This window comes from Ranitomeya variabilis, chromosome 2 (genome assembly GCF_051348905.1).
Source record: "Ranitomeya variabilis isolate aRanVar5 chromosome 2, aRanVar5.hap1, whole genome shotgun sequence".
Lineage (NCBI taxonomy): Eukaryota > Metazoa > Chordata > Amphibia > Anura > Dendrobatidae > Ranitomeya > Ranitomeya variabilis.
The window spans coordinates 1,107,596,371-1,107,617,603 of record NC_135233.1 but is presented as its reverse complement, the minus strand read 5'-3'; the positions used below and the strand labels follow the sequence as shown (position 1 = coordinate 1,107,617,603).

Sequence of the window (21,233 nt, the reverse complement as noted above, 5' to 3'; positions counted from 1 at the left end):
TGACCTACAAATACAGTCGAGCAACTTTCTAGCAAACCCTTTCTATGTACATGGAGAATCAAACTGGGGACAGTGAAAAAACTTGCATAGCTTGTAGAAAAAAGTTGTGATGTAGCACAATCCCAAGGAGAACCGTTGAACTTTTATGGGTTGGTTTGTTTATCGAAAATGCTGAGAGGTCGTGAAGGCCTCCTGGTCTTTTTTTTACCTCCTTTCTGTGGTTGCTAAACTGTAAGAAGAGAGAAGAGCATGGGCCTTAACACAAAAAGCATTAAACGCAACACCAATGGTGAAAAGCAAGCCATGCGTTGGCCGGGAATCAAACCCGGGTCAACTGCTTGGAAGGCAGCTATGCTCACCACTATACCACCAATGCCAACAGTTGAAGAAGTTTTTGCATTGGTGCTGAGCATCTCTCTCAAGTAAAAGCCATTTTGCTGACTATGTTTTGAAGTCACGAGGCAAACTGGAGAAAAACTTTCTGGATGAGATAAGATAAACAAAACTTCCTTTGAGACGGAATTGAATCAGCGACCTAAGGATTGCTAATTTAGATCTACAGTCCTCCGCTCTACCAGCTGAGCTATCGAAGGATTGTTTTGGCTACTGTCGAAAGCCTCCTAGGATTGGCCGTGGGTGCCACGGGCAGGTGGTAAAGATGATTCAATCAACTATGTGAAAAAGGAATCCAATGGTAGTATTGGAGCATGCTAAGCGAGCGCTTCACCACTTGAGCTAATCCCCCAAACCTGTGAAACTTGTCGTCAGTTTCACGTCACACCAGGTCACAATTTTCATATACAGTCACAGATGACATTGTTTTTTTTTTTTTAAGTGTGGATTCCGTTTTCCCATACTTGAAGAACATTTAAGGAGTCTACAACGTGATTGGTGACCTACAAACACAGTCGAGCAACTTTCTAGCAAACCCTTTCTATGTACATGGAGAATCACGGTGCCACGGGCAGGTGGTAAAAATGATTCATTCAACTCTGCGAAAAAGGAATCCAATGGTAGTATTGGAGAATGCGGGCATCGATCCCACTACCTCTCGCATGCTAAGTGAGCGCTCTACCACTTGAGCTAATCCCCCAAACCTGTGAAACTTGTCTTCAGTTTCACGTCACACCAGGTCACAATTTTCATATACAGTCACAGCTGACATTGCTTTTTTTTTTTTTTTTAAGTGTGGATTCCATTTCCCCATACTTGCAGAATATTTAAGGAGTCCACAACGTGATTGGTGACCTACAAATACAGTCGAGCAACTTTCTAGCAAACCCTTTCTATGTACATGGAGAATCAAACTGGGGACAGTGAAAAAACGTGCATAGTTTGTAGAAAAAAGTTGTGATGTAGCACAATCCCAAGGAGAACCGTTGAACTTTTATGGGTTGGTTTGTTTATCGAAAATGCTCAGAGGTCGTGAAGGCCTCCTGGTCTTTTTTTTGCACAATCCCAAGGAGAACCGTTGAACTTTTATGGGTTGGTTTGTTTATCGAAAATGCTCAGAGGTCGTGAAGGCCTCCTGGTCTTTTTTTTTTCCTCCTTTCTGTGGTTGCTAAACTGTAAGAAGAGAGTAGAGCATGAACCTTAACACAAAACATTAAATGAGAATAAATGCAACACCAATGGTGAAAAGCAAGACATGCGTTGGCCGGGAATCGAACCCGGGTCAACTACTTGGAAGACAGCTATGCTCACCACTATACCACCAACGCTTTCGGAAGTGTATGTTTTTTGACATTTTCTGCAATAACACTTATCTTTCTGTTGACAGCAGAATTTGGATGCAATGTAATGATGAAAAGTATAAAACACAACCTTTTAGCAGAGGATGGTTTCGATCCATCGACCTCTGGGTTATGGGCCCAGCACGCTTCCGCTGCGCCACTCTGCTCGTGGTGTTGGATGCTTAGAGTCAAAGTCTAATTACTGTCTGCCTTCTGGTCTGTGTCGTGTAATTTATCAGCCATTTCTTATCTGTTGGCAACTAGATTATTCTTGGTGTTTTGCAAATATTTCTTTTTGTTTTTTTCTGTTTCCTTTAGTCATATTGTTGAAAATCATTTGAAGAAACGGTGTCTGACCTTGCTTAAGGTGCAGGCAAAAATTGTGGTCCATTGGGTCTCTGTGGCGCAATCGGTTAGCGTGTTCGGCTGTTAACCGAAAGGTTGGTGGTTCGAGTCCACCCAGGGACGTCGCACCCTTTTGCAGTCCACCCAGAGACGTTGCACAGTTGGAGAAGTTTCTGCATTGGTGCTGAGCATCTCTCTCATGTAAAAGCCATTTTGCTGACTATGTTTTGAATTCACGAGGCAAACTGGAGAAAAACTTTCTGTATGAGATAAGATAAACAAAACTTCCTTCGAGCCGGAATTGAACCAGCGACCTAAGGATTGCTAATTTAGAGCTACAGTCCTCCGCTCTACCAGCTGAGCTATCGAAGGATTGTTTTGGCCACTGTCGAAAGCCTCCTAGGTTTGGCCGTGGGTGCCACGGGCAGATGGTAAAAATGATTCATTCAACTCTGCGAAAAAGGAATCCAATGGTAGCATTGGAGAATGCGGGCATCGATCCCGCTACCTCTCGCATGCTAAGCGAGCGCTCTACCACTTGAGCTAATCCCCCAAACCTGTGAAACTTGACGTCAGTTTCACGTCACACCAGGTCACAATTTTCATATACAGTCACAGATGACATTGCTTTTTTTTTTTTTTTTTAAGTGTGGACTCCGTTTTCCCATACTTGAAGAACATTTTAGGAGTCCACAACGTGATTGGTGACCTACAAATACAGTCGAGCAACTTTCTAGCAAACCCTTTCTATGCACATGGAGAATCAAACCGGGGACAGTGAAAAAACTTGCATAGTTTGTAGAAAAAAGTTGTGATGTAGCACAATCCCAAGGAGAACCGTTGAACTTTTATGGGTTGGTTTGTTTATCGAAAATGCTGAGAGGTCGTGAAGGCCTCCTGGTCTTTTTTTTTCCTCCTTTCTGTGGTTGCTAAACTGTAAGAAGAGAGTAGAGCATGAGCCTTAACACAAAACATTAAAAGAGAATAAATGCAACACCAATGGTGAAAAGCAAGACATGCGTTGGCCGGGAATCGAACCCGGGTCAACTGCTTGGAAGGCAGCTATGCTCACCACTATACCACCAACGCTTTCGGAAGTGTACGTTTTTTTGACATTTTCTGCAATAACACTAAACTTTCAGTTGACAGAAGCATTTGGATGCAATGTAATGATGAAAAGTATAAAACACAACCTTTTAGCAGAGGATGGTTTCGATCCATCGACCTCTGGGTTATGGGCCCAGCACGCTTCCGCTGCGCCACTCTGCTCGTAGTGTTGGATGCTTAGAGTCGAAGTCTAATTACTGTCTGCCTTCTGGTCTGTGTCGTGTAATTTATCAGCCATTTCTTATCTGTTGGCAACTAGATTATTCTTGGTGTTTTGCAATTATTTCTTTGTTTTTTTCTGTTTCCTTTAGTCATATTGTTGAAAATCATTTGAAGAAACGGTGTCTGACCTTGCTTAAGGTGCAGGCAAAAATTGTGGTCCATTGGGTCTCTGTGGCGCAATCGGTTAGCGCGTTCGGCTGTTAACCGAAAGGTTGGTGGTTCGAGTCCACCCAGGGACGTCGCACCCTTTTGCAGTCCACCCAGAGACATTGCACAGTTGGAGAAGTTTTTGCATTGGTGCTGAGCATCTCTCTCATGTAAAAGCCATTTTGCTGACTATGTTTTGAATTCACGAGGCAAACTGGAGAAAAACTTTCTGTATGAGATAAGATAAACAAAACTTCCTTCGAGCCGGAATTGAACCAGCGACCTAAGGATTGCTAATTTAGAGCTACAGTCCTCCGCTCTACCAGCTGAGCTATCGAAGGATTGTTTTGGCCACTGTCGAAAGCCTCCTAGGTTTGGCCGTGGGTGCCACGGGCAGATGGTAAAAATGATTCATTCAACTCTGCGAAAAAGGAATCCAATGGCAGCATTGGAGAATGCGGGTGAGCGCTAAGCGAGCGCTCTACCACTTGAGCTAATCCCCCAAACCTGTGAAACTTGACGTCAGTTTCACGTCACACCAGGTCACAATTTTCATATAGGGTTGAGCGAAACGGGTCGATCATTTTCAAAAGTCGCCGACTTTTGGCTAAGTCGGCGTCTCATGAAACCCGATCCGACCCCTGTGCTTGTCGGCCATGCGGTACGCGACTTTCGCGCCAAAGTCGCGTTTCAATGACGCGAAAAGCGCCATTTCTCAGCCAATGAAGGTGAACGCAGAGTGTGGGCAGCGTGATGACATAGATCCTGGTCCCCACCATCTTAGAGAAGGGCATTGCAGTGATTGGCTTGCTGTCTGCGGCGTCACAGGGGCTATAAAGGGGCGTTCCCGCCGACCGCCATCTTACTGCTGCTGATCTGAGCTTAGGGAGAGGTTGCTGCCGCTTCGTCAGAAGCAGGGAGAGCGTTAGGCAGGGTCCACTAACCACCAAACCGCTTGTGCTGCAGCGATTTCCACTGTCCAACACCACCTTCGGTGTGCAGGGACTGTGGAAGCTATTTTTTTTTTTTTTTCCCCTCAGCGCTGTAGCTCATTGGGCTGCCCTAGAAGGCTCCGTGATAGCTGTATTGCTGTGTGTACGCCACTGTGGAAACCAACTGCTTTTTTCAAAGCACATATCCTCTTGTTCCTTCCTTTCTGCACAGCTATCTTTTTTGTTTGTCCACACTTTTTATTTAATTTGTGCATCAGTCCACTCCTATTGCTGCCTGCCATACCTGGCTTACATTACTGCAGGGAGATAGTAATTGTAGGACAGTTTTTTTTTTTTTTTTTTTTTTTTTTTGTGGGAGATTAAGATTGGCATTTCTGCTACAGTGCCATCCCTGTGTGTGCCATCTCTCACTGAGTGGGCCATAGAAAGCCTATTTATTTTTTCCGTGATTTGTGTTCTAAAATCTACCTCAACACAAAAACACTACATCAATCAGTGGGAGAAAAATATTGGCCTCAGTCAGGGCTTGTGTGCCACTGCTGTGTGTGCTATCTCTCATTCAGTGGGCTATAGCAAGCCTATTTTTTTTTTTTTTTTTTAATATTATTTGGTTTCTAAAGTCTCCCTGAAAAAAAAAAAAAACCTAAAAAAACAGTGGGAGAGTAATATTGCCCTTTCAGCTTGTGTGCCAGTCTTGACTCCTGGGTGTGCCACCTCTCTCCCTCTCATTCAGTGGGCCATAGAAAGCCTATTTATTTTTTTTTTTTAATATTATTTGGTTTCTAATTCTCCCTGAAAAAAAAAAAAAAAACCTAAAAAAACAGTGGGAGAATAATATTGCCCTTTCAGCTTGTGTGCCAGTCTTGACTCCTGGGTGTGCCACCTCTCTCCCTCTCATTCAGCGGGCCATAGAAAGCCTATTTATTTTTTTTTAAAAATATTATTGGGTTTCTAAAGTCTCCCTGAAAAAACAAAAAATACATAAAAAAACAGTGGGAGAGTAATATTGCCCTTTCAGCTTGTGTGCCAGTCTTGACTCCTGGGTGTGCCACCTCTCTCCCTTTCATTCAGTGGGCCATAGAAAGCCTATTTATTTTTTTTTTTAAATATTATTGGGTTTCTAAAGTCTCCCTGAAAAAAAAAAAAAAACCTAAAAAAACAGTGGGAGAGTAATATTGCCCTTTCAGCTTGTGTGCCAGTCTTGACTCCTGGGTGTGCCACCTCTCTCCCTCTCATTCAGTGGGCCATAGAAAGCCTATTTATTTTTTTTTTTTAATATTATTTGGTTTCTAATTCTCCCTGAAAAAAAAAAAAAAAACCTAAAAAAACAGTGGGAGAATAATATTGCCCTTTCAGCTTGTGTGCCAGTCTTGACTCCTGGGTGTGCCACCTCTCTCCCTCTCATTCAGCGGGCCATAGAAAGCCTATTTATTTTTTTTTAAAAATATTATTGGGTTTCTAAAGTCTCCCTGAAAAAACAAAAAATACATAAAAAAACAGTGGGAGAGTAATATTGCCCTTTCAGCTTGTGTGCCAGTCTTGACTCCTGGGTGTGCCACCTCTCTCCCTCTCATTCAGTGGGCCATAGAAAGCCTATTTATTTTTTTTTTAAAATATTATTGGGTTTCTAAAGTCTCCCTGAAAAAAAAAAAAAAAACCTAAAAAAACAGTGGGAGAGTAATATTGCCCTTTCAGCTTGTGTGCCAGTCTTGACTCCTGGGTGTGCCACCTCTCTCCCTCTCATTCAGTGGGCCATAGAAAGCCTATTTATTTTTTTTTTTAAATATTATTGGGTTTCTAAAGTCTCCCTGAAAAAAAAAAAAAACCTAAAAAAACAGTGGGAGAGTAATATTGCCCTTTCAGCTTGTGTGCCAGTCTTGACTCCTGGGTGTGCCACCTCTCTCCCTCTCATTCAGTGGGCCATAGAAAGCCTATTTATTTTTTTTAAAAAATATTATTGGGTTTCTAAAGTCTCCCTGAAAAAACAAAAAATACATAAAAAAACAGTGGGAGAGTAATATTGCCCTTTCAGCTTGTGTGCCAGTCTTGACTCCTGGGTGTGCCACCTCTCTCCCTTTCATTCAGTGGGCCATAGAAAGCCTATTTATTTTTTCCGTGATTTGTGTTCTAAATTCTACCTCAACACAAAAACACTACATCAATCAGTGGGAGAAAAATATTGGCCTCAGTCAGGGCTTGTGTGCCACTGCTGTGTGTGCTATCTCTCATTCAGTGGGCTATAGCAAGCCTATTTTTTTTTTTTTTTTTTTTTTTTTTAATATTATTTGGTTTCTAAAGTCTCCCTGAAAAAAAAAAAAAAACCTAAAAAAACAGTGGGAGAGTAATATTGCCCTTTCAGCTTGTGTGCCAGTCTTGACTCCTGGGTGTGCCACCTCTCTCCCTCTCATTCAGTGGGCCATAGAAAGCCTATTTATTTTTTTTTTTAAATATTATTGGGTTTCTAAAGTCTCCCTGAAAAAACAAAAAATACATAAAAAAACAGTGGGAGAGTAATATTGCCCTTTCAGCTTGTGTGCCAGTCTTGACTCCTGGGTGTGCCACCTCTCTCCCTTTCATTCAGTGGGCCATAGAAAGCCTATTTATTTTTTTTTTAAAATATTATTGGGTTTCTAAAGTCTCCCTGAAAAAAAAAAAAAAACCTAAAAAAACAGTGGGAGAGTAATATTGCCCTTTCAGCTTGTGTGCCAGTCTTGACTCCTGGGTGTGCCACCTCTCTCCCTCTCATTCAGTGGGCCATAGAAAGCCTATTTATTTTTTTTTTAAAATATTATTGGGTTTCTAAAGTCTCCCTGAAAAAACAAAAAATACATAAAAAAACAGTGGGAGAGTAATATTGCCCTCTCAGCTTGTGTGCCAGTCTTGACTCCTGGGTGTGCCACCTCTCTCTCTCTAATTGTGGGCCATAGAAAGCCTTTTTTTTTTTTTTTTTTAATATTATTTGGTTTCTAAAGTCTCCCTGAGAAAAAAAAAAAAATAAATTAGGTGGGAGATTAATATTGACATTAGTGCTTGAGTGACAGTCCTGCGTGTGTGTCATCTCTGTGATTTTGTGCCACAGAAAACAGAGTGTGTAACATTGTGCCTGATTTTCCTTGTGGTCTCACCAACCTGTTAAGGGATATTGAAATCATACTGAAGTTATAGCTCACCGTGTAAGTTGTTTGACAGCAACAAATAAAGTTACTTTGGTTAAGATTTTAAAACAATGAGGAAGTCTGGTGCAAGAGGTCGTCGTGGGCGTTCATTGTCAGCTGGTAATGATGGTAGTGGTAGAGGAGCATCAGGTGGTCGTGGGGATAAAAATATTCCACCTAAGTCTGGAGCTGTGGAGCCAGTTTCGTCGTCAGGCTACACAAGGCCTCGAACGCTCTCTTTTCTGGGAGTAGGAAAACCGCTTTTAAAGGCGGAGCAGCAACAGCAAGTTTTGGCTTACATTGCAGACTCAGCCTCTAGCTCTTTTGCCTCCTCTTCCGAAACTGGTAAATGTAAAAGCAGCGCGTCGCTTGTGGATGTTCACGGTCAGGGACAAGTCGCTTCCTTGTCCTCCTCAGCAAAAACTACAACAAGAGAGAAGGATGCAGCAGGCGACACAACGGGTCACTCCATGGAGCTCTTTACACATACCGTCCCTGGCTTAGAAAGTGAAACATTTAACAGGCCATGCCCATTACAAGTATATTCTGACATGGAGTGCACTGATGCACAGCCACAGCCAGAGTACTATGCTGCTCCTTTGACTCAGACCACCACATTGCCCTCTCAGGGTACAGATCCACAATCAGACCCTGATGAGACTATGTTGCCCCGCCACGAACGCTATACCACCGACCGACACAGTGACACAGACGAAGTTGCACACGAGCTCGAAGAGGAGGTAATAGATGACCCAGTTATTGACCCCGATTGGCAGCCATTGGGGGAACAGGGTGCAGGCGGCAGTAGTTCAGAAGCGGAGGTGGAGGAGGGGCCGCAGCAGGCATCAACATCGCAACAGGTTACATCTGCCGGGCCCGTATCTGGCCCAAAACGCGTGTCAAAGCCAAAACCTGTTGGAGCACAGCGTTGCCATCCGGTTAAAGCTCAGTCTGCAATCCCTGAAAAGGGATCCGAGTCTAGGAAGAGTGCAGTCTGGCATTTTTTTAAACAACATCCAACTGATCAGCGCAAAGTCATCTGTCAAAAATGTTCAACTAGCTTAAGCAGAGGTCAGAATCTGAAAAGTCTAAATACTAGTTGCATGCATAGACACTTAACCACCATGCATTTTCAAGCCTGGACTAACTACCAAACGTCCCTCAAGGTTGTAGCACCCTCGGCCAATGAAGCTAGTCAGCAACGCAACATCCCTTCCGTCACTGTAAGGCCACCATTTTCCGCACCACAGGCAGTATCTGTGCAGGTTTCTTTGCCAGCCAAAAGCAGTCAGGGTCAGGGAATCACCAGTTTTGTAGGAGGAAATATTGCATCTAGGGCACCGGCGGAAACAATACCGTCTCCAACCGTCTCTCAGTCTGCCATGTACACCGGCACACCCGAAAGTTCCACGATCTCCAGCTCTCCAGTCCAGCTCACCCTACATGAGACTCTGGTTAGAAAAAGGAAGTACTTATCCTCGCATCCGCGTACACAGGGTTTTAACGCCCACATAGCTAGACTAATCTCGTTAGAGATGATGCCCTACCGGTTAGTTGAAAGCGAAGCTTTCAAAGCCCTGATGGAGTACGCTGAACCACGATACGAGCTACCCAGTCGACACTTTTTTTCCAGAAAAGCCATCCCAGCCCTGCACCAGCATGTTAAACAGCGCATCGTCCATGCACTCAGGCAATCTGTGAGTACAAAGGTGCACCTGACTACAGATGCATGGACCAGTAGGCATGGCCAGGGACGTTATGTGTCCATCACGGCACACTGGGTGAATGTGGTGGATGCAGGGTCCACAGGCGACATCAATTTAGGGACAGTTGTGCCTAGCCCACGGTCTAGGAAACAGTTGGCTGTAGGCGTTCGCACCCCCTCCTCCTCCTCCTCCTCGTCCTCCTGCAGAAGCTACAGCTCTTCCACAGAACGCAGTCTGCCAACCACTCCATCGGCAGATGACACTGTTGCACACCAGTTGTCCCATTATGGGCCAGCTACTGCCAAGCGTCAGCAGGCTGTATTGGCTATGAAGTGCTTGGGCGACAATAGACACACCGCGGAAGTTCTGTCCGAGTTCTTGCAACAAGAAACGCAGTCGTGGCTGGGCACAGTAGATCTTGAGGCAGGCAAGGTAGTGAGTGATAACGGAAGGAATTTCATGGCTGCCATCTCCCTTTCCCAACTGAAACACATTCCTTGCCTGGCTCACACCTTAAACCTGGTGGTGCAGTGCTTATTGAAAACTTATCCTGGGTTCTCCGACCTGCTCCTCAAAGTGCGTGCACTTTGCTCACATATCCGACGTTCGCCTGTACACGCCAGCCGTATGCAGACCTATCAGCGGTCTTTGAACCTTCCCCAGCATCGCCTAATCATAGACGTTGCAACAAGGTGGAACTCAACACTGCACATGCTTCAGAGACTGTGCGAACAGAGGCGTGCTGTTATTTATTTGTGGGAGGATACACGGGCAGGCAGTAGGATGGCAGACATGGAGTTGTCAGGTGTGCAGTGGTCTAAGATACAAGACATGTGTCAAGTCCTTCAGTGCTTTGAGGAATGCACACGGCTGGTTAGTGCAGACAACGCCGTAATAAGCATGAGCATCCCCCTAATGCGTCTGCTGATGCAAAGTTTGACGCACATAAAGGAGCAGGCGTCTGCACCAGAGGAAGAGGAAAGCCTTGATGACAGTCAGCCATTGTCTGGTCAGGGCAGTGTACAGGACGAGGTAGCGGGCGAAGAGGAGGTGGAGGACGAGGAGGATGATGGGGATGAGTATATTTTTAATGCCGAACCTTTCCCGGGGGCACAGGAATTTGGTTGCGTGTCACGGCCGGGTTCTGGTTTTTTGAGGGACACAAGTGACGTAGATTTGCCTGCAACTGCCCCTCAACCAATCACAACCGGAGATTTGACAACTGGAACTTTGGCCCACATGGCGGATTATGCCTTACGTATCCTAAAAAGGGACACACGCATTACGAAAATGATGAACGATGACGATTACTGGTTGGCCTGCCTCCTTGATCCACGCTATAAAGGCAAATTGCAAAATATTATGCCACATGAGAACTTGGAACTAATATTAGCAACCAAACAATCAACTCTTGTTGACCGTTTGCTTCAGGCATTCCCAGCACACAGCGCACGTGATCGTTCTCACACGAGCTCCAGGGGGCAGCAGACTAGGAGTGTTAGGGGTGCACACATCAGAAGTGGCATTGGACAGAGGGGTTTTCTGACCAGGTTGTGGAGTGATTTTGCTATGACCGCAGACAGGACAGGTACTGCTGCATCAATTGAAAGTGACAGGAGACAACATTTGTCCAGTATGGTTACTAACTATTTTTCATCCCTTATCGATGTTCTCCCTCAACCGTCATTCCCATTTGATTACTGGGCCTCCAAATTAGACACCTGGCCAGAATTGGCAGAATATGCATTGCAGGAGCTTGCTTGCCCGGCAGCAAGTGTCCTATCAGAAAGAGTATTCAGTGCTGCAGGTTCAATATTAACCGAAAAAAGGACTCGTCTGGCTACCCAAAATGTTGACGATCTAACATTCATTAAAATGAACCACAACTGGATTTCGAAATCTTTTGCCCCACCTTGCCCGGCCGACACCTAGCTTTCCTATGAAAAGCTCTTGCCTGTGAATTACTTTTCTAATGTCTAATTTGCTGCAGCTGATTGTACAGCATACGACATGTTTACACCTCCCTAAATGGCAAAACTCCCCACACGGGGCCGTGGTATCGCGACTTGGCGCAAGCACCCGTGAGACTGCTGTTTGTCTGAAGAGGTGGGTGTGCTCGCTTTTGGTTGACGGCATTGCTACTGGGTCCCTCATAGTACAATGTAGTGTCTCTGGCGGTGGTGGTGCGCACCCAACGTCAGACACACCGTTGTAACATGAGGGGCCCTGGGGCGGTCCCGCCGGCCTCAAGAGAGTTCCCCCCTACCCCAGCTCAAAATGTGCTCTACCACGTGCAAAATTATGTCGCACAGCTCCACCAATCTTTAGTCTATTCGCTGACATCATTCAATGTCTGGCACTGACAATACAAATTTGTAGACATCTATGATGCAACTTAAAGTAGTCTGTGTCTGTGTCCTATATTGGCACCATTAAATAGTTACTGCCAAATTACTATGTCAGAAACTCAGTAGATGAGCCCACCCCTGTACCTAAGTATGCCACCTTTTTTTTTTGTTTTGGTTGTTTTGCGAGACATTAACATCTATTTATATTTTGGGAGTACTGGGACAGACACTCCTTGCACTACTCCTCCACTCACCACCAAGCTGCCTGTGTATCCATGTAACCGCTGTAAAACTGCCATGAGCCTATTGTTTGTTATTTTAGGCCTTTGATAGCCTGTCTGCGGCCCCTACTTGCAATACTCCTCCACTGACCACCAAGCTGCCTGCCCGTGTATCCATGTAACCGCTGTGAAACTGCCATGAGCCTATTGTTTGTTATTTTAGGCCTTTGATAGCCTGTCTGCGGTCCCTACTTTAAATACTCCTCCACTGACCAGACCACTGCTGCCCGTGTACCCCTGGAACCAATTATAAAGTGCCTACAGCCAGCCCATTTTTTTATGTTAGGCCTTTGAAGCCTGTCTGCGGTCCCTACTTGCAATACTCCTCCACTGACCACAATGCTGCCTGGAGTGCCTGCCTGTGTATCCATGTAACCGATGTAAAACTGCCATGACTGCCTACTGTTTGTTATTTTAGGCCTTTGATAGCCTGTCTGCAGCCCCTACTTGCAATACTCCTCCACTGACCACCAAGCTGCCTGCCCGTGTATCCATGTAACCGCTGTGAAACTGCCATGAGCCTATTGTTTGTTATGTTAGGCCTTTGATAGCCTGTCTGCGGTCCCTACTTTAAATACTCCTCCACTGACCAGACCACTGCTGCCCGTGTACCCCTGGAACCAATTATAAAGTGCCTACAGCCAGCCCATTTTCTTATGTTAGGCCTTTGAAGCCTGTCTGCGGTCCCTACTTTAAATACTCCTCCACTGACCACCAAGCTGCCTGCCCGTGTATCCATGTAACCGCTGTAAAACTGCCATGAGCCTATTGTTTGTTATTTTAGGCCTTTGATAGCCTGTCTGCGGCCCCTACTTGCAATACTCCTCCACTGACCACAATGCTGCCTGGAGTGCCTGCCTGTGTATCCATGTAACCGATGTAAAACTGCCATGACTGCCTACTGTTTGTTATTTTAGGCCTTTGATAGCCTGTCTGCAGCCCCTACTTGCAATACTCCTCCACTGACCACCAAGCTGCCTGCCCGTGTATCCATGTAACCGCTGTGAAACTGCCATGAGCCTATTGTTTGTTATGTTAGGCCTTTGATAGCCTGTCTGCGGTCCCTACTTTAAATACTCCTCCACTGACCAGACCACTGCTGCCCGTGTACCCCTGGAACCAATTATAAAGTGCCTACAGCCAGCCCATTTTCTTATGTTAGGCCTTTGAAGCCTGTCTGCGGTCCCTACTTTAAATACTCCTCCACTGACCACCAAGCTGCCTGCCCGTGTATCCATGTAACCGCTGTAAAACTGCCATGAGCCTATTGTTTGTTATTTTAGGCCTTTGATAGCCTGTCTGCGGCCCCTACTTGCAATACTCCTCCACTGACCACAATGCTGCCTGGAGTGCCTGCCTGTGTATCCATGTAACCGATGTAAAACTGCCATGACTGCCTACTGTTTGTTATTTTAGGCCTTTGATAGCCTGTCTGCAGCCCCTACTTGCAATACTCCTCCACTGACCACACCAATGCTGCCCGTGTACCCCTGGAACCTATTTAAAAGTTCATAGAGCCTAGTTATATATTTTATTTACTATTAATAAGGCCATGATGGACTACGCTGTACCACGCTACAAGCTAACCAGTCGACACTTCTTTTGCGAGAAAAGCCATCCCAACCCTCCACCAGCATGTAGAAGACCGCATTGTCCATGCACTCTGGCAATCTGTGAGTACAAAGGTGCACCTGACAACAGACGCATGGACCTGTAGGCATGGCCACGGAAGATTACGTGTCCATTACGGCGCAATGGGTTAATGTGGTGGATGCATGGTCCACAGGGGACAGCCTACTAAGTCTGTCTGCAGTCCCTAATTCAAATTGTCCTCCACTGTCTAAATCGGAACTTCCACCTTCTGGCTTTCGGCCTATAGTATCAGAAATTAAACTGCATTTGGCCTTCAACTTTGGTTAGGGCCTACTAACGGCTTCTGCCCCTCCCTGGTGTTGCCCTCAACTAAATAAAGCTGAGCTTCAACCTTCCGGCTCTCATTATGTGGTTTAAAAAAAAAAAATGGTGGTTAGGGCCTACTAACGGCTTCTGCCCCTCCCTGGTGTTGCCCTCAACTAAATAAAGCTGAGCTTCAACCTTCTGCTCCAAATTACCATTTTAAAAAATGCAATAGGCTTTTCAGGCCTACTAAAGGTGTCTGTCTGTGTGCCCCTCCCTGGTGTTGTCCTCAACTAAATAAAGCTGAGCTTCAACCTTCCGGCTCTCATTATGTGGTTTTAAAAAAAAAAATGGTGGTTAGGGCCTACTAACGGCTTCTGCCCCTCCCTGGTGTTGTCCTCAACTAAATAAAGCTGAGCTTCAACCTTCCGGCTCTCATTATGTGGTTTTAAAAAAAAAAATGGTGGTTAGGGCCTACTAACGGCTTCTGCCCCTCCCTGGTGTTGTCCTCAACTAAATAAAGCTGAGCTTCAACCTTCCGGCTCTCATTATGTGGTTTTAAAAAAAAAATGGTGGTTAGGGCCTACTAACGGCTTCTGCCCCTCCCTGGTGTTGCCCTCAACTAAATAAAGCTGAGCTTCAACCTTCTGCTCCAAATTACCATTTTGAAAAATGCAATAGGCTTTTCAGGCCTACAAAAGGTGTCTGTCTGTGTGCCCCTCCCTGGTGTTGTCCTCAACTAAATAAAGCTGAGCTTCAACCTTCCGGCTCTCATTATGTGGTTTTAAAAAAAAAAATGGTGGTTAGGGCCTACTAACGGCTTCTGCCCCTCCCTGGTGTTGTCCTCAACTAAATAAAGCTGAGCTTCAACCTTCCGGCTCTCATTATGTGGTTTTAAAAAAAAAAATGGTGGTTAGGGCCTACTAACGGCTTCTGCCCCTCCCTGGTGTTGTCCTCAACTAAATAAAGCTGAGCTTCAACCTTCCGGCTCTCATTATGTGGTTTTAAAAAAAAAATGGTGGTTAGGGCCTACTAACGGCTTCTGCCCCTCCCTGGTGTTGCCCTCAACTAAATAAAGCTGAGCTTCAACCTTCTGCTCCAAATTACCATTTTGAAAAATGCAATAGGCTTTTCAGGCCTACTAAAGGTGTCTGTCTGTGTGCCCCTCCCTGGTGTTGTCCTCAACTAAATAAAGCTGAGCTTCAACCTTCCGGCTCTCATTATGTGGTTTAAAAAAAAAAAATGGTGGTTAGGGCCTACTAACGGCTTCTGCCCCTCCCTGGTGTTGTCCTCAACTAAATAAAGCTGAGCTTCAACCTTCCGGCTCTCATTATGTGGTTTTAAAAAAAAAATGGTGGTTAGGGCCTACTAACGGCTTCTGCCCCTCCCTGGTGTTGCCCTCAACTAAATAAAGCTGAGCTTCAACCTTCTGCTCCAAATTACCATTTTGAAAAATGCAATAGGCTTTTCAGGCCTACTAAAGGTGTCTGTCTGTGTGCCCCTCCCTGGTGTTGTCCTCAACTAAATAAAGCTGAGCTTCAACCTTCCGGCTCTCATTATGTGGTTTAAAAAAAAAAAATGGTGGTTAGGGCCTACTAACGGCTTCTGCCCCTCCCTGGTGTTGTCCTCAACTAAATAAAGCTGAGCTTCAACCTTCCGGCTCTCATTATGTGGTTTTAAAAAAAAAATGGTGGTTAGGGCCTACTAACGGCTTCTGCCCCTCCCTGGTGTTGCCCTCAACTAAATAAAGCTGAGCTTCAACCTTCTGCTCCAAATTACCATTTTGAAAAATGCAATAGGCTTTTCAGGCCTACTAAAGGTGTCTGTCTGTGTGCCCCTCCCTGGTGTTGTCCTCAACTAAATAAAGCTGAGCTTCAACCTTCCGGCTCTCATTATGTGGTTTAAAAAAAAAAAATGGTGGTTAGGGCCTACTAACGGCTTCTGCCCCTCCCTGGTGTTGCCCTCAAGTAAATAAAGCTGAGCTTCAACCTTCTGCTCCAAATTACCATTTTAAAAAATGCAATAGGCTTTTCCGGCCTACTAAAGGTGTCTGCCCCTCCCTGGTGTTGTCCTCAACTGAACAAAGCTGAGCTTCCACATTCTGGCTTTCGCCCTATACTATCAGATATTAAACTGCATTTGGCCTACTAGTGTGGTTAGGCCCTTGAAACAGTGTCTGCTGCTCTTGGGTTTGCTACTCCACTGAACAAAGCAATGCCGCCTGTTTAGTCCTGTTACCAATTTTGAACTGCATGTAGCCTACTTTATTCTTTGGCCCTATATCTGTTTCCTCCTCATCCTGCCCATTGCCCAGCCACTGCTAAATGAGTCTGCTGGTACATTGACCTAGACCACTACATTCCCCTTGTACTCTACACAGCCAGAATCTGTCCCTGCTGAAAGTAAGGTTCCCCTTCCCGCATGTTATACCACCTTACACAGGGACAAAGAGGAAGGTGCAGATGAAAGTGCAGGTTCCTTCATCAGGTGGGGGGGCATACTCGTTGGCGACGTCACTGGCACAGGGCCCCTCAGAGTACGCAAAAGTGTCGCTGCTGGTGGGAGGCGCCCCCGCCATGCAAACACACCGCCGTACTTTGAGGGGCCCTGTGCCAGTGGCAATGCGAACGAGTGGGCCCCCCCCCTGCTTGCTCAGGATCACAGCACTTGCAACTTTTAAATACTTACCTTTCCCTGCAACACCGCCGTGACGTAGTCCGCATTTCCTGGGCCCACGAAAAACTTGAGCCAGCCCTACTCCCCCCACAACTTTCACCCAATTCCCTATGCCCAACTATTATTATACAGTTAATTAAGATTGGCAAGCTTCAGAAACAAGAATGGATGTTTTTGGCATTAAAATGGGCACTGTAGGTGTTTTCCTGGCCTCCACTCACTGCCGACTATGCTTCCCCATTGACTTGCATTGGGTTTCGTGTTTCGGTCGATCCCCGACTTTTAGCGATAATCGGCCGACTGCACTCGACTCGACTCTGGACAAAATCGGGTTTCCCAAAACCCTACTCGATCTTAAAAAAATGAAAGTCGCTCAACCCTATTTTCATATACAGTCACAGATGACATTGCTTTTTTTTTTTTAAGTGTGGACTCCGTTTTCACATACTTGAAGAACATTTAAGGAGTCCACAACGTGATTGGTGACCTACAAATACAGTCGAGCAACTTTCTAGCAAACCCTTTCTATGCACATGGAGAATCAAACCGGGGACAGTGAAAAAACTTGCATAGTTTGTAGAAAAAAGTTGTGATGTAGCACAATCCCAAGGAGAACCGTTGAACTTTTATGGGTTGGTTTGTTTATCGAAAATGCTGAGAGGTCGTGAAGGCCTCCTGGTCTTTTTTTTTCCTCCTTTCTGTGGTTGCTAAACTGTAAGAAGAGAGTAGAGCATGAGCCTTAACACAAAACATTAAAAGAGAATAAATGCAACACCAATGGTGAAAAGCAAGACATGCGTTGGCCGGGAATCGAACCCGGGTCAACTGCTTGGAAGGCAGCTATGCTCACCACTATACCACCAACGCTTTCGGAAGTGTACGTTTTTTTGACATTTTCTGCAATAACACTAAACTTTCTGTTGACAGAAGCATTTGGATGCAATGTAATGATGAAAAGTATAAAACACAACCTTTTAGCAGAGGATAGTTTCGATCCATCGACCTCTGGGTTATGGGCCCAGCACGCTTCCGCTGCGCCACTCTGCTCGTAGTGTTGGATGCTTAGACTCGAAGTCTAATTACTGTCTGCCTTCTGGTCTGTGTCGTGTAATTTATCAGCCATTTCTTATCTGTTGGCAACTAGATTATTCTTGGTGTTTTGCAATTATTTCTTTGTTTTTTTCTGTTTCCTTTAGTCATATTGTTGAAAATCATTTGAAGAAACGGTGTCTGACCTTGCTTAAGGTGCAGGCAAAAATTGTGGTCCATTGGGTCTCTGTGGCGCAATCGGTTAGCGCGTTCGGCTGTTAACCGAAAGGTTGGTGGTTCGAGTCCACCCAGGGACGTCGCACCCTTTTGCAGTCCACCCAGAGACGTTGCACAGTTGGAGAAGTTTTTGCATTGGTGCTGAGCATCTCTCTCATGTAAAAGCCATTTTGCTGACTATGTTTTGAATTCACGAGGCAAACTGGAGAAAAACTTTCTGTATGAGATAAGATAAACAAAACTTCCTTCGAGCCGGAATTGAACCAGCGACCTAAGGATTGCTAATTTAGAGCTACAGTCCTCCGCTCTACCAGCTGAGCTATCGAAGGATTGTTTTGGCCACTGTCGAAAGCCTCCTAGGTTTGGCCGTGGGTGCCACGGGCAGATGGTAAAAATGATTCATTCAACTCTGCGAAAAAGGAATCCAATGGTAGCATTGGAGAATGCGGGCATCGATCCCGCTACCTCTCGCATGCTAAGCGAGCGCTCTACCACTTGAGCTAATCCCCCAAACCTGTGAAACTTGACGTCAGTTTCACGTCACACCAGGTCACAATTTTCATATACAGTCACAGATGACATTGCTTTTTTTTTTTTTTTTTAAGTGTGGACTCCGTTTTCCCATACTTGAAGAACATTTAAGGAGTCCACAACGTGATTGGTGACCTACAAATACAGTCGAGCAACTTTCTAGCAAACCCTTTCTATGCACATGGAGAATCAAACCGGGGACAGTGAAAAAACTTGCATAGTTTGTAGAAAAATTTGTGATGTAGCACAATCCCAAGGAGAACCGTTGAACTTTTATGGGTTGGTTTGTTTATCGAAAATGCTGAGAGGTCGTGAAGGCCTCCTGGTCTTTTTTTTTCCTCCTTTCTGTGGTTGCTAAACTGTAAGAAGAGAGTAGAGCATGAGCCTTAACACAAAACATTAAAAGAGAATAAATGCAACACCAATGGTGAAAAGCAAGACATGCGTTGGCCGGGAATCGAACCCGGGTCAACTGCTTGGAAGGCAGCTATGCTCACCACTATACCACCAACGCTTTCGGAAGTGTACGTTTTTTTGACATTTTCTGCAATAACACTAAACTTTCTGTTGACAGAAGCATTTGGATGCAATGTAATGATGAAAAGTATAAAACACAACCTTTTAGCAGAGGATGGTTTCGATCCATCGACCTCTGGGTTATGGGCCCAGCACGCTTCCGCTGCGCCACTCTGCTCGTAGTGTTGGATGCTTAGAGTCGAAGTCTAATTACTGTCTGCCTTCTGGTCTGTGTCGTGTAATTTATCAGCCATTTCTTATCTGTTGGCAACTAGATTATTCTTGGTGTTTTGCAATTATTTCTTTGTTTTTTTCTGTTTCCTTTAGTCATATTGTTGAAAATCATTTGAAGAAACGGTGTCTGACCTTGCTTAAGGTGCAGGCAAAAATTGTAGTCCATTGGGTCTCTGTGGCGCAATCGGTTAGCGCGTTCGGCTGTTAACCGAAAGGTTGGTGGTTCGAGTCCACCCAGGGACGTCGCACCCTTTTGCAGTCCACCCAGAGACGTTGCACAGTTGGAGAAGTTTTTGCATTGGTGCTGAGCATCTCGCTCATGTAAAAGCCATTTTGCTGACTATGTTTTGAATTCACGAGGCAATGGAGAAAAACTTTCTGTATGAGATAAGATAAACAAAACTTCCTTCAAGCCGGAATTGAACCAGCGACCTAAGGATTGCTAATTTAGAGCTACAGTCCTCCGCTCTACCAGCTGAGCTATCGAAGGATTGTTTTGAAAATCATTTGAAGAAACGGTGTCTGACCTTGCTTAAGGTGCAGGCAAAAATTGTGGTCCATTGGGTCTCTGTGGCGCAATCGGTTAGCGCGTTCGGCTGTTAACCGAAAGGTTGGTGGTTCGAGTCCACCCAGGGACGTCGCACCCTTTTGCAGTCCACCCAGAGACGTTGCACAGTTGGAGAAGTTTTTGCATTGGTGCTGAGCATCTCTCTCATGTAAAAGCCATTTTGCTGACTATGTTTTGAATTCACGAGGCAAACTGGAGAAAAACTTTCTGTATGAGATAAGATAAACAAAACTTCCTTCGAGCCGGAATTGAACCAGCGACCTAAGGATTGCTAATTTAGAGCTACAGTCCTCCGCTCTACCAGCTGAGCTATCGAAGGATTGTTTTGGCCACTGTCGAAAGCCTCCTAGGTTTGGCCGTGGGTGCCACGGGCAGATGGTAAAAATGATTCATTCAACTCTGCGAAAAAGGAATCCAATGGTAGCATTGGAGAATGCGGGCATCGATCCCGCTACCTCTCGCATGCTAAGCGAGCGCTCTACCACTTGAGCTAATCCCCCAAACCTGTGAAACTTGACGTCAGTTTCACGTCACACCAGGTCACAATTTTCATATACAGTCACAGATGACATTGCTTTTTTTTTTTTTTTTTAAGTGTGGACTCCGTTTTCCCATACTTGAAGAACATTTAAGGAGTCCACAACGTGATTGGTGACCTACAAATACAGTCGAGCAACTTTCTAGCAAACCCTTTCTATGCACATGGAGAATCAAACCGGGGACAGTGAAAAAACTTGCATAGTTTGTAGAAAAATTTGTGATGTAGCACAATCCCAAGGAGAACCGTTGAACTTTTATGGGTTGGTTTGTTTATCGAAAATGCTGAGAGGTCGTGAAGGCCTCCTGGTCTTTTTTTTTCCTCCTTTCTGTGGTTGCTAAACTGTAAGAAGAGAGTAGAGCATGAGCCTTAACACAAAACATTAAAAGAGAATAAATGCAACACCAATGGTGAAAAGCAAGACATGCGTTGGCCGGGAATCGAACCCGGGTCAACTGCTTGGAAGGCAGCTATGCTCACCACTATACCACCAACGCTTTCGGAAGTGTACGTTTTTTTGACATTTTCTGCAATAACACTAAACTTTCTGTTGACAGAAGCATTTGGATGCAATGTAATGATGAAAAGTATAAAACACAACCTTTTAGCAGAGGATGGTTTCGATCCATCGACCTCTGGGTTATGGGCCCAGCACGCTTCCGCTGCGCCACTCTGCTCGTAGTGTTGGATGCTTAGAGTCGAAGTCTAATTACTGTCTGCCTTCTGGTCTGTGTCGTGTAATTTATCAGCCATTTCTTATCTGTTGGCAACTAGATTATTCTTGGTGTTTTGCAATTATTTCTTTGTTTTTTTCTGTTTCCTTTAGTCATATTGTTGAAAATCATTTGAAGAAACGGTGTCTGACCTTGCTTAAGGTGCAGGCAAAAATTGTAGTCCATTGGGTCTCTGTGGCGCAATCGGTTAGCGCGTTCGGCTGTTAACCGAAAGGTTGGTGGTTCGAGTCCACCCAGGGACGTCGCACCCTTTTGCAGTCCACCCAGAGACGTTGCA

The 21,233-nt window shown here is 45.2% G+C and overlaps 20 non-coding genes across 20 annotated transcripts; 5 read left to right on the top strand and 15 right to left on the bottom strand.

The window, feature by feature from the left end:
- Window positions 1-1,828: 1,828 nt before the first annotated feature.
- On the bottom strand, window positions 1,829-1,900 carry TRNAM-CAU (transfer RNA methionine (anticodon CAU)). Its single transcript has one exon. It is a non-coding gene; the product is annotated as a tRNA-Met (tRNA).
- A 464-nt stretch (window positions 1,901-2,364) lies between these two features.
- On the bottom strand, window positions 2,365-2,450 carry TRNAY-GUA (transfer RNA tyrosine (anticodon GUA)). The gene is given in 2 exon segments: window positions 2,365-2,400; window positions 2,414-2,450. It is a non-coding gene; the product is annotated as a tRNA-Tyr (tRNA).
- A 108-nt stretch (window positions 2,451-2,558) lies between these two features.
- Window positions 2,559-2,631, bottom strand: TRNAA-AGC (transfer RNA alanine (anticodon AGC)). The gene has a single exon. It is a non-coding gene; the product is annotated as a tRNA-Ala (tRNA).
- Window positions 2,632-3,095: 464 nt separating this feature from the next.
- On the bottom strand, window positions 3,096-3,167 carry TRNAG-UCC (transfer RNA glycine (anticodon UCC)). The gene has a single exon. It is a non-coding gene; the product is annotated as a tRNA-Gly (tRNA).
- A 108-nt stretch (window positions 3,168-3,275) lies between these two features.
- Window positions 3,276-3,347, bottom strand: TRNAM-CAU (transfer RNA methionine (anticodon CAU)). The gene has a single exon. It is a non-coding gene; the product is annotated as a tRNA-Met (tRNA).
- Window positions 3,348-3,572: 225 nt separating this feature from the next.
- On the top strand, window positions 3,573-3,646 carry TRNAN-GUU (transfer RNA asparagine (anticodon GUU)). The gene has a single exon. It is a non-coding gene; the product is annotated as a tRNA-Asn (tRNA).
- A 163-nt stretch (window positions 3,647-3,809) lies between these two features.
- Window positions 3,810-3,895, bottom strand: TRNAY-GUA (transfer RNA tyrosine (anticodon GUA)). The gene is given in 2 exon segments: window positions 3,810-3,845; window positions 3,859-3,895. It is a non-coding gene; the product is annotated as a tRNA-Tyr (tRNA).
- A 13,469-nt stretch (window positions 3,896-17,364) lies between these two features.
- Window positions 17,365-17,436, bottom strand: TRNAG-UCC (transfer RNA glycine (anticodon UCC)). Its single transcript has one exon. It is a non-coding gene; the product is annotated as a tRNA-Gly (tRNA).
- Window positions 17,437-17,841: 405 nt separating this feature from the next.
- On the top strand, window positions 17,842-17,915 carry TRNAN-GUU (transfer RNA asparagine (anticodon GUU)). Its single transcript has one exon. It is a non-coding gene; the product is annotated as a tRNA-Asn (tRNA).
- Window positions 17,916-18,078: 163 nt separating this feature from the next.
- On the bottom strand, window positions 18,079-18,164 carry TRNAY-GUA (transfer RNA tyrosine (anticodon GUA)). The gene is given in 2 exon segments: window positions 18,079-18,114; window positions 18,128-18,164. It is a non-coding gene; the product is annotated as a tRNA-Tyr (tRNA).
- A 108-nt stretch (window positions 18,165-18,272) lies between these two features.
- TRNAA-AGC (transfer RNA alanine (anticodon AGC)) lies at window positions 18,273-18,345 on the bottom strand. Its single transcript has one exon. It is a non-coding gene; the product is annotated as a tRNA-Ala (tRNA).
- Window positions 18,346-18,808: 463 nt separating this feature from the next.
- Window positions 18,809-18,880, bottom strand: TRNAG-UCC (transfer RNA glycine (anticodon UCC)). Its single transcript has one exon. It is a non-coding gene; the product is annotated as a tRNA-Gly (tRNA).
- Window positions 18,881-18,988: 108 nt separating this feature from the next.
- Window positions 18,989-19,060, bottom strand: TRNAM-CAU (transfer RNA methionine (anticodon CAU)). The gene has a single exon. It is a non-coding gene; the product is annotated as a tRNA-Met (tRNA).
- Window positions 19,061-19,285: 225 nt separating this feature from the next.
- TRNAN-GUU (transfer RNA asparagine (anticodon GUU)) lies at window positions 19,286-19,359 on the top strand. Its single transcript has one exon. It is a non-coding gene; the product is annotated as a tRNA-Asn (tRNA).
- A 321-nt stretch (window positions 19,360-19,680) lies between these two features.
- Window positions 19,681-19,754, top strand: TRNAN-GUU (transfer RNA asparagine (anticodon GUU)). The gene has a single exon. It is a non-coding gene; the product is annotated as a tRNA-Asn (tRNA).
- Window positions 19,755-19,917: 163 nt separating this feature from the next.
- Window positions 19,918-20,003, bottom strand: TRNAY-GUA (transfer RNA tyrosine (anticodon GUA)). Its single transcript is given in 2 exon segments — window positions 19,918-19,953; window positions 19,967-20,003. It is a non-coding gene; the product is annotated as a tRNA-Tyr (tRNA).
- Window positions 20,004-20,111: 108 nt separating this feature from the next.
- TRNAA-AGC (transfer RNA alanine (anticodon AGC)) lies at window positions 20,112-20,184 on the bottom strand. The gene has a single exon. It is a non-coding gene; the product is annotated as a tRNA-Ala (tRNA).
- A 463-nt stretch (window positions 20,185-20,647) lies between these two features.
- Window positions 20,648-20,719, bottom strand: TRNAG-UCC (transfer RNA glycine (anticodon UCC)). The gene has a single exon. It is a non-coding gene; the product is annotated as a tRNA-Gly (tRNA).
- Window positions 20,720-20,827: 108 nt separating this feature from the next.
- Window positions 20,828-20,899, bottom strand: TRNAM-CAU (transfer RNA methionine (anticodon CAU)). The gene has a single exon. It is a non-coding gene; the product is annotated as a tRNA-Met (tRNA).
- Window positions 20,900-21,124: 225 nt separating this feature from the next.
- TRNAN-GUU (transfer RNA asparagine (anticodon GUU)) lies at window positions 21,125-21,198 on the top strand. The gene has a single exon. It is a non-coding gene; the product is annotated as a tRNA-Asn (tRNA).
- Window positions 21,199-21,233: the final 35 nt, after the last annotated feature.